The sequence below is a fragment of the Dermacentor variabilis genome, chromosome 1, assembly GCF_050947875.1.
Source record: "Dermacentor variabilis isolate Ectoservices chromosome 1, ASM5094787v1, whole genome shotgun sequence".
In the NCBI taxonomy this organism is placed as follows: domain Eukaryota; kingdom Metazoa; phylum Arthropoda; class Arachnida; order Ixodida; family Ixodidae; genus Dermacentor; species Dermacentor variabilis.
In genome coordinates, this window is record NC_134568.1 from 175,742,043 (window position 1) to 175,752,169 (window position 10,127).

At 47.2% G+C, this 10,127-nt stretch overlaps 1 pseudogene; it reads left to right on the forward strand.

Annotated features, from left to right (window-relative positions):
* The first annotated feature begins 9,140 nt into the window (after window positions 1-9,140).
* Window positions 9,141-9,320, forward strand: LOC142567643 (U2 spliceosomal RNA; annotated as a pseudogene).
* The last annotated feature ends 807 nt before the right edge of the window (window positions 9,321-10,127 follow it).

The window sequence follows — 10,127 nt, forward strand, 5'->3', positions numbered from 1 at the left end:
AGTTGTTTCTTTATCCACTTTCAGTGCGATTATTTTATCATTTCTTTAATTCAATTAGTAAGTATAAGTAATTTCCCCTGTGATGTCCTTAGTGTCTGTCTTTGTTGGCTTATCCGCCCGATCTGCACATGAAAGTGGTCAACGAGTCTTCGTTCCGCTTTCGCGAACAGACGCTGCGGCTGGGCTGCGATTGATGTCCCGTGATTGTACTTTGCCCCTGTGGGACTCGAACCTTTTCACCATGAGTCGTTTGTGTTCGTTGTCTCTGGACATACGGATGCACCTCCCGCCTGGGTTACCACGACGTGACCAGACCATGCTGTACCGTCTGTGGCTAGGCGTTGCCTTTGCGAACTCATATGCTTTCCTTCTTGGAATGGCCAACAGCGCCACGTGCGACACATGCAACAGCGATGCGACACTTGCACATATTATCTGTGTCTGCCCGCGATATAGTCCCCAGAGAGAAGTCATGTACAGAGTACTGGACCAGTTGGACAATCGTCTATTATCAGAACTCAAAGCTTAAGTTCAGTGCGCTAAGTGTACGCGCTTTGTTTGGGCTCGTCTCTCTTTCTCTCTATCTCCACCAATCACTCTTTCTCTTTATCCCCCTTAACCCTTACCCCCGTGCAGGGTAGCCAACCGGAATTACCTCTGCTTAACCTCCCTGCCTTTCTCTGTATTCTTTTCTCTCTCTCTCTCTCTCTCTCTCTCTCTCTCTCTCTCTCTTGTTGGCTTATATTATGATTAATAAACTTCGGGCCCCTCGGTTTCCTTTCTTCTCATATATATAAGAACACTTTACTAACAAAACACAAAAGCGTGATTTATTTAATGTGGGGTTAATTCTGGGATCGGGCACTGTTTGGAAAATCTGCGGACTGTGGGTACATTTACGTACGATATATCTGCAAAATTTCATACGTTCTTCAAGTGATAACAAGCTGTCACTTCATTCGGATTTTGAGGAGGCCATAACTGAGCATGCAGGTGCGATGTTGGCAGGGTCTGTTGAGTTCTCCGAATACACACGTACTCCTTTAAGAACGCGCATTTTAACGAAATCAAACTTCTCGCGCACACCCCTGCTAGGCTTTTTCAACGACCACTCACGAAGCGCAGTGCAGAGCGCCGGCCTTCCCCTCCTCGAGAACGACCTCAGGATGGAAGATACGATGAACTAGACGAAAACATGCAGCGTTCTCGACGCAGAAAAATCGCCGACAAAGTCTCAGAAGTCAATGGCAGCAACGCCGGAACGCTTCGTGCGTATTTGTGCCTATTACGTCTTGAATCGGTGCGTGCATCGGCCGCGTGCCTTTATAACCTTTATAACTGCAAGATCGGCATCCACGATAGTGTCGATAGCGGCTGCAGTAATAGACAGCTTTATAATAGCGTTTGTCGCCTTACGTACGTTAAACGTAATCACCTTTGCGGTACGTTATGGTGCGCGTCCTTTCAAGACTTTTAGTTTACCGTATGGGAACGCAAACATAAGGAATACGTTATAAAACAAGGCGCCGTCTGGTGCCTTGTGCCAAACGTATTCAAGCCAAGACAATGCTTTAGCAACCATCCTGTTGTTGCTATGCCTACGCGTCTCATTAGACCTACGGGCGTCGGAATCGCCGAACTATCTCGGAAATTGGACACGCTATGCTCTTATAACGAACGTTTTAGGTGAGTTTAGAGAAAGCGAAAGCTAATTTCAATAGTTACTGGCCATCAACATGAGTCAGAGCGCAGCCATCACGAGAATTCACGCTCAAGCGGGAGCCATGGATGCCGCCATGTTCGACAACGCTATTTCTTAGCGTACGTAAACATTCGAACGTTAAACTCGCCGAATACCGACGTTATCATAGCACACGTAAACCGCAGAAACCCAATAACGTTCAGAGCATGCGCAGCGATGACAACGCTATCTCTTTACCTACGTAATGCGTTTACGTTTGGTTGCAAACGCTAAACTAAAGCTGCCTATTGTCCACGGCGACTGCAGCAAACAGTAGTTTCGTTTTGACTCGATACGCGCGTCGGCCGCGTGCCTTCATAACTAGTTAAAGGAGTATAGCTAGCCTCACGGGTGGTGGAAGGGGAGGGAGTTGGGGCTGTCAGAACAGCTTTGAGTGTGGGCACGACTGCCCCCCCTTCCTCTCCCCCCCCCCCCCCGGTTCCGCAGCCCCTGGAAATAGAGCAACGACGGGCACCCGATTTACTAGCTTACATCTGCGGAAATGCCAAGTTGGCGAGACGGAAGCCGTGACATTAATCACATACTTACTGATTGGTAGGTTATGCTACCGCACACCACAGCGCTGTCTGTATTGCGGCATGAGAGAGAGAGAGAGAGAGATTGACACTTTATTTAAGATCAATAGTGGGGCTGGTGGAGGCCCTCAGTCCGAGGTCTCGCTGGTGCAATATTTCAACGCAGCGTTGACGAACTTCACCAGGCACTCTTGTGCCGGTAAGGAAGTGGCTTGTGTCAGCCACGTAGCCGATGTGGTAGAGAGGTGGAGAGACATGGGAGGGGGGAGAAACAGGTGGGGGACAGTGCCACAGAATGTGTTTGGAGTTAGTGTAAGCTCCACGAGAAGGGCAAACAGGTCTGAGAGAGCACGGAGAAGGTGTAAGGGGGTTGGAGGCGGGTTCTAATGCGCCTGCCCCAGTCGAACGCCATGAACACGCGGGCGTACCGGGTGGGGAGGGGGAAAGACTCGCCTGAGGAGACGATAGGGTTTTAGGCTGTGCGGTGTGTAGCCTAAAGTGTGCGGAGTTGGTTCGGGGATGTCGGGAGCGGCATGACAGGTCTCATGCAGAGCGTCATTCTCTAATGTCTCTTCATTGCCCTTCAGGTAATTCTCGAGGTAACATTTGAGCGTAGTAGCACATAGCGGCGGATCCTGTACGATCCCCCCCGCGGCACCCTGCCCACTCTCGCGTCGACACCCGCCGGCGCTGCGCCCGCAGTTGTGCCTCGTGAACGGGCTCAAGAAGAGAAAGTGCGAAGGAACCGTGCGACAAGCTAAATGTTCACCTGTTTGTGTGCATGTGTGCACATCTAGCCGCACTGTCTGCCGTTATAAGCCGTGTATCATGATTCGTTCCGTTCTTTTTTTTACTGCTTAATCATATTTTTTGCTTTCAGGCATTACGGTCCTTAGGCCACGTATTCGCAGCCTGATGACAGACATGTTTTACCATGCTGGTTAATGTAAACACTTCAAAATGTGTTTTATCTGTCGTTTCTTGAGGCGAATTTGCTTTTTTTTAATCAGCATTTACGATTTGGTAGTGCCAATGTGATCGCCCTTATACGCGGCCTATAGGCAACCAGCGCTGAAACTTTACGCGCCAACAGCAGCGCCTTAACACACACAGCCTAGTGAGCAGAGGTGACAGTTTTCAGTAGCACATGCCGCGTTTCTGCGTTAGCAAATTCACCGCTCATCTTGAGGCACACGTGTCCGGCTTCTGATCTGACTGCGCATCGGCGAGCTGGAATGTAGGAGCGCATGCGCTCGTCACAGATCGCATGATTATGAGCAGAGCTTGGCTGAACACAACGGGCTAAAGCAAACGTTGATACGTTGATGTAGGCACCCGTCTGTTATTCAAACGTCGCGCCATTTTCGTAACCTCCCTACGGACGGTGTCACTATATTTATTTCAGTCGCACACTCAAACCGCCGTAGCAGTTCCTGGCGAGCGCCGGTTCCCAATCCCTTGTATGTTCATACTCTGACAAAGGCCATGCCACGGCCTAAACGTTATATAGGAAGTAAAATTTGCTTTTACGTACGTGTGACTGCTTTCTCACCTGAATACGCACCAGGCCCACTGAACTTTCCCTTCGGTTGTGTGTGTGTATATAGGTGGTATATATATATATATATATATATATATATATATATATATATATATATATATATATATATATATATATATATATATACACGATCGAAGGGAAAGTTCATTGGGCCTGGTGCGTATTCAGGAGAGAAAGTGGTCACACGTACGAAAAAGCAAAGTGCCCCGTACACACAAAGTGCCTCGAGCGGCAAGTCGCAAGGCAATTTTGCGGGTTCTTTCACATTCGGAAAAACACTTACATGTAGCGCGTATTGAGCAACAGAGCAACAGGAAGCTGTATCGGGAGTTTTCCATGTTGCACTACAATTTCCTCATTAACACTTTTCATTTAATCATAATATTGTAGAAGTCTATTAATTAATTAAGACTAATTATGTAATTAGGCGGAATGCAAAAATATGCTGGCTCTCCTGTAATCAAGAGTAGATGTAAGCACGAAATGGCAACCGGCAAAGCAGATTGGTTGCAGATAATACTAGCCACAATCTTAAAATTCGTGTGGTGCATGTTCGCAGCGGTATGCCCCACCACATCGCACCACGTCATACTGTACACTGGTCCGTATGGACGCTGCCCAGCTAGAAGAAAACCGGCTGAAGGCGGCACGACAGGCAGCGAAAGACGCCACGGAGATAGCGCACTGCCCAGCTAGAAGAAAATCGCCTGAAGGAGGCGCCACGCCAGCGTTGGCTTTGCGTCGCCATCTCTGGAGGCGACGCAAAGCCCGCGCTGCGAGACTCACGGACCGCTGGCGTTCAAGCGAGCAAAGACAACCCTGTCTCAGCGCCCAAAGATGACAATGAAGTATATGGTGTCCTGTATCTGCCGTTTGAACGTCGCCTATTGGAAATGACAAATAAAACTTCCGCGTACTAGAAGTTACAGCTTGAGTGATATTGTCAACAAATATTAGGAATAACTCGGAAGCAATATTTTTTGTAACTTGTTTGAGCAGTAACTAGCATATGTAATTGCTGTCTGTACAAAGGGTTGGGGGCCAGAGACCGCATTTTCTTAAGTTTCGACTGGTTGCCCGGATGTTCTCGTTTGAGTGCCCGGATAACAGCTCTGACTTTTGGGTCAATGTCACTTGAAGGTCGCCGACAACGGGAGCTAAAAGCATTTCATGCTTAAAAATAATCGGAGTATCTCCAAGCGACGCCAAATAACATTAGCTTGGGTCTGTCCAGCTGCGTGGCATTTGCATATTTTTAAATCTTGGTGCATGATAGTTGGGACACCCTGTATCATGTGGCCTAATGGTATGCAAAATGCTAAATATGTCTGTGGTTCTTTCCGCTTCGCGAAAGTTTGTCAGCGTTTGCCCTAGAATGTCCTCTTCGGAGGAAAACCGATGGCTGCCACAAGAAGCACGCTCAGGAATGAGTGAAATGCGGGTAGGGCGTTGTGTCGGAAATTAAGGCTATCATGTGGGAAGTCATGTATCGCGCGAACTGGACGCTGCGTTAATGACCGTGCAAAGCAAGGTGAACTTATGCATAATGACGGTGTTGCTCACTTAGCTGTGCCTTCTGGCTCCTGCATGTGCGCTCGGCTGCTTAGAGAGATCATCCTGGGAAGACTACAACTGCCAGAGAGCTGTTGGAATAAGCGCCTTCAAGGGCAACGCATGCGTGAGCGATACATCCATCTCTTAATTTAGTAGAGAGTAAGAGTTCTTGTGCTGCGCGATGCAAAGTACGCAATAATTTCGCCCATACTTCCCTTATTGTTTTACTGTATTATTTCCATATTGATAGTTTTGTGCTGCACTGCGCATGTGCGGTAACTTGCATAAATTGACGGCTTCTGACAGAAATAAAATTAGTTGAAAGCCTTGCTGCAGTCCGTGTTCTCATGTTCGTCTCTGTTGTCCTGTAGCTTATTATTAAAGAAAATTGTAGGCCCCCATTCTTGCCCCTGAATAAATTTCTAGAAAATCCTTGCTTCACCAAGACAAAAAAAAAAGCGACTTTACCTCGCCGCATATGAACTGCCTCAGCGTATGTGCTTTTCTGGTTACACAAGACTGGGGCAACTACCACGCCGAAGCGTTACCATTCGCAAAGTAAGATTCTATTAAGAGCAATTATAGTAAAGGCGCCGGTAGTTGCAGTTACTATTCAAAGGAGGTGGTGCACGTATACGACTAGCACAGGCAGATAATTTACGGATCATGGATAATAATGGCACCGATAGAGTGTCATTCGCGACCCAATTTAGAGGGGCCTGTTTTGTTTACAAGTGGCGCTTCCGTTGCCAAGAAATAATTAGGTCGCTTGAGTTCTAAAATTGTATTATAAACGTGTAAGCGAAAAAAATTAGAAAGAAACGAGGACCGCGCACTGCCATATAGTTTAACGATATTTATAACGCCATCGATTAATGACACATGGGGGTCATGACAGGAACATTATAGGTTGCGCGTAATAAACTGCACTGCACAGAAAGGAACAAACGGCAAAGAAGAACAATGCGTCACACAATACAAGGATTGCGACACTACGAGCGACGCGCTTCTAAGGACGACCTTATGAGTATTACAAGTTCCAAACAGGGTGCCGAACGCGAACCGAAAACCATACCCGAACCGGAATTTACTGAAACGAACCGAAACCGAACCTCAAATGAAAAAAAGAATAACAGCGGTTACCGGTTAGGCACGAAATGGTTCGAGCATCTAAGGTGAAAATGGGTGCTCACTGATAAGTGATTCTTCGAAGCAGTGACTTCTTCAGTCGGCGAATGCCACTGCAAATTTTCGGAATCTCGAGTTGTGCGCTAGAATGGGGATAGACGATAGGTATTTGCTGGTAACTATGCGCCTAAGGCAGAGGTGGATTCGCGGGCTTGGCCATGCCAGTTGTGTTCTGCAGCCAAAAGGTTGTTTCAGTGGCTCCAAAGACACCATTTCTGTTGAAGCTCGGTTGTTAGGTCAGATATATAGCTAGAATTACTAGGTAAAGCCTAAAACGTACACACACGGAAATCAAGAAAGACGGTGTCCTCGTGAACGCAATGTATACGAAAACCAACGAGTTAATCTGCACGGCATTTTCTAACAATAACACTGCGGCCGCTAAGGAATGCCTTCACCTTCTCAGTGCGTGGTAACAACGGCTTTAACACTCCCGGAAAATCTGCTTCTTTTTTTTTTGCGTGCCACTGTTCAACGTACGTTTGGGCGCCTCCAAGAAGAGTACGACGATCTTGAATTTCTACAAATCATTCCCGAGGCCTAGTGTGCGTGATTTTGACTTTCTTGTCCAGTGCAACACTTTGCGCCAGGTGCAGTTGAGCATAAGAAAGAGCGTCACGCTGTTTAGCACAAGCTGTCCTTGTTCATCATTTATAGGCATCAATGGCCCTCGCCTACTTTTATCTTTAAGAAAACATAAGACTGCGCGAAATGTAAATAGCTGGCTTCTTTCCTTGCTACATACTAGAAGTTTGGAGTTGTGATCTATGTAATAGAATATGATTTGCGCTAAAAAAAGAAAAATTATTTGACTGTCCAGGTTGCTGTCAGGGCATGGAAGCTAGGCCTACCCCACGCAGACGCAGGCATTCTCACTAATTAACGTTGTCTTTCATAAGCACAGTGCGCGTCACCGTTGTGCAGAGCGCGCGAACGGCGGCCGCCTGAGCACTCCGGCTACGCTCCGGAGCCAGCCAGTGACGTCTAACGGTAGCTGCTGGACCCGAGATAGGATGCGTCTGGGTATAGTGTAATAGAATACGGGGTAGTGTGTTCAGGGAGGACTCGCGGCTGCCGCACTTAATGTCGAAAGGCAAAAAATGGCGCCACGAGAGCATGCATGGGCTATCGCATCATGCACCGCTTCCGATGCGCTACGGTGCTTTGCATACATCGCGCTTAAGAATCTGCTATTTAATTGCTAACACGTCAATGCTAACACGTCCCTACTTCGACGGCATTGTCCAAATGATAAATTCTGGCTTCTCGGGTGGAACCATCACAAGGTTCAAGAAGAGAGCTTATTTCTTCATCAAGCTCTGCATTGCACCTCTTGGAAATGCACAGAGAACTGTGCACATGCAATCCATACATTTGCGTCTAGTCCTTGAAAAAGAGAAACCCACTTGTCGAAACATTGGCGCCCGCTTTTACCTTGTCCTCATTTTGCTCATCGTCTTGAATTTCCATCTCCCGCCTTCCCCATGTTTTCCCATACATTAATGGGTCCCAAATGAAAAAAAAATGTGTATCAATGAAAACCTACTCCTTCGTATGAAGATATCACTCAAATAATACATGAATATTATGTAAAGAGACTGACTACTTCATTTCTAAAGGTCACAGGATCAACAATCTATTTTATATAGCAGAAGTAATTCATTACAAAAATGATTGTTTACTTAATTATTCAATTATTTAGGTAACATGAGTAATGCAAACCAATCGTACATTGGTTTAATTAATTAGTTGACTGATTAATGATTATAAGTTTTAATCACGTAAATTATTTCAAAGTTGTATAATTAAAATTACTTTACTAATTAAGTAATTTATTGGACGCACTGATCTGTTGATATTGCGGTGTCAACCGCCATGTGTAATTTAGACTAGACTAGAATAACTCAGGGAAAATCAAGCATTTACTTTAAACAGTGCGTCGTTTGAACTACACAAACTACAAAAAAATTCAGTGCCATTCCACTCTGTGAAGGACCAGCGGAGCTGTGTATGTGGGCCCCAATAATTGCTAAGAGTCCATTGCCGTGCGTCGAACGCCATATCTGCATAAATGGAAGGCGAGGCGCGACTAGTCGCCCCTCCGCGATGTTGAGGAAGATGAAGAGGCACCGGGGGGTATACATACCCATGTATTGTTGCAAAACGCGGCATGACGCCTTTTACTAACGAATCCCGGCAAGTGGAGCAGATACGCACCTTACCGCACTCCGAGGGCCCACACTGCTTCACCGTAGCCAAGGCGATCGTGCCTTGATCGACGTCCCGAAGTGCAGTAATGGTTGTGAGATCGCTTGAAAACCACAAGCGGTCGCACACAACACGGGCCACAAAAAATAGTCTCCCCACAAACTTCCTCTGAAACCTGGCCGTTGCTCCGGTGAAATTCTCCAAGTTCGCGGGATCGGGGCCACATGGACGGTTCGTATTTCTTTCCGCCTCGCGGTCCTGGTGGCCAGCACGCTTACGGGACCGCCATTACGCGGGAGCGGAACGAAAGGAAAGCGCTTAGAACGAAAGAGAGGGTGGTGCGAACGTAGGCATGGCCAACGCGGGTCAAAGTGTCGTATCTGTTATTATCAGCTTAATATCTGATACGGGTTGTAGTTGCACCTAAGATATTAAACTTATTTTTCAAAGTTGGCGGAGTGCTGAAAGCCGGCTTCACCTCCGCCCCGGGTCGGCACGGTATTGCACCATCTTCGGGATCGGCCTACGTATGGGGAGATATTCTCGATCTACACTCTTAAGCAAATGCACATCCTTTGGGTCGGACCTTGCCACACAACGATAATCGTCATCTGTCTTGCTTGCGTTTCCTTTCTTAAAAGGAAACGCACGCAAGGCTCGCTACTTTCCTGTCGAGAATGCTATATCATGCTGATAATGCGCATGCCATTCGTGACTGGGAAGTACCGAGTTCGCAGCGTTAAAGAAAGGAAATGCAGACAAGACAGATGACGGTTATCGTTGTGTGGCAAAGTGCGACCCAAAGGGTGCAATTTTGTTTAAGAGTGTACACAGCTCGATAGACGCACGCAATTTTTTTCAGAACCTTGTCGCGCTCACGCGCATGCGTCTACTTTTACCAGGCGCCAAAGCCCGGCGAGCCTGTCAGCATGACAATGTGCCGATGCGCATGGTTATTATGGTGACGAGGGTTGTGTTTCCCTCTCCCTTCATGTGGCGACGCTGTTAAAAAGGATAGCGGAGCCACGCCGAGGAGGCTTGGTATCAACCGGCAGCTGCTATGCCGGATTAAAGTGACGTTGTTCGTCGTTCGGCGTCGTGTTCCTGTCTCGGCTCGGAGCCCTGCTCGGTCAAAATGTAACAGCCTAGCCATATACAGCTTCGCTATAAAAAAGTCGCAGTTTCGCCCGAAAGGCGAAGCATCGATTGCGATAGCAAATTAGTGGACAGCTATACCAAGTAACGATAGTTGTTTCATCGGCCGTATAAACTTATAAACATAGGCATACCAACTAAGTTAACAAGCATGCTGTCACGCGCGCACAAGCAAACATGAACA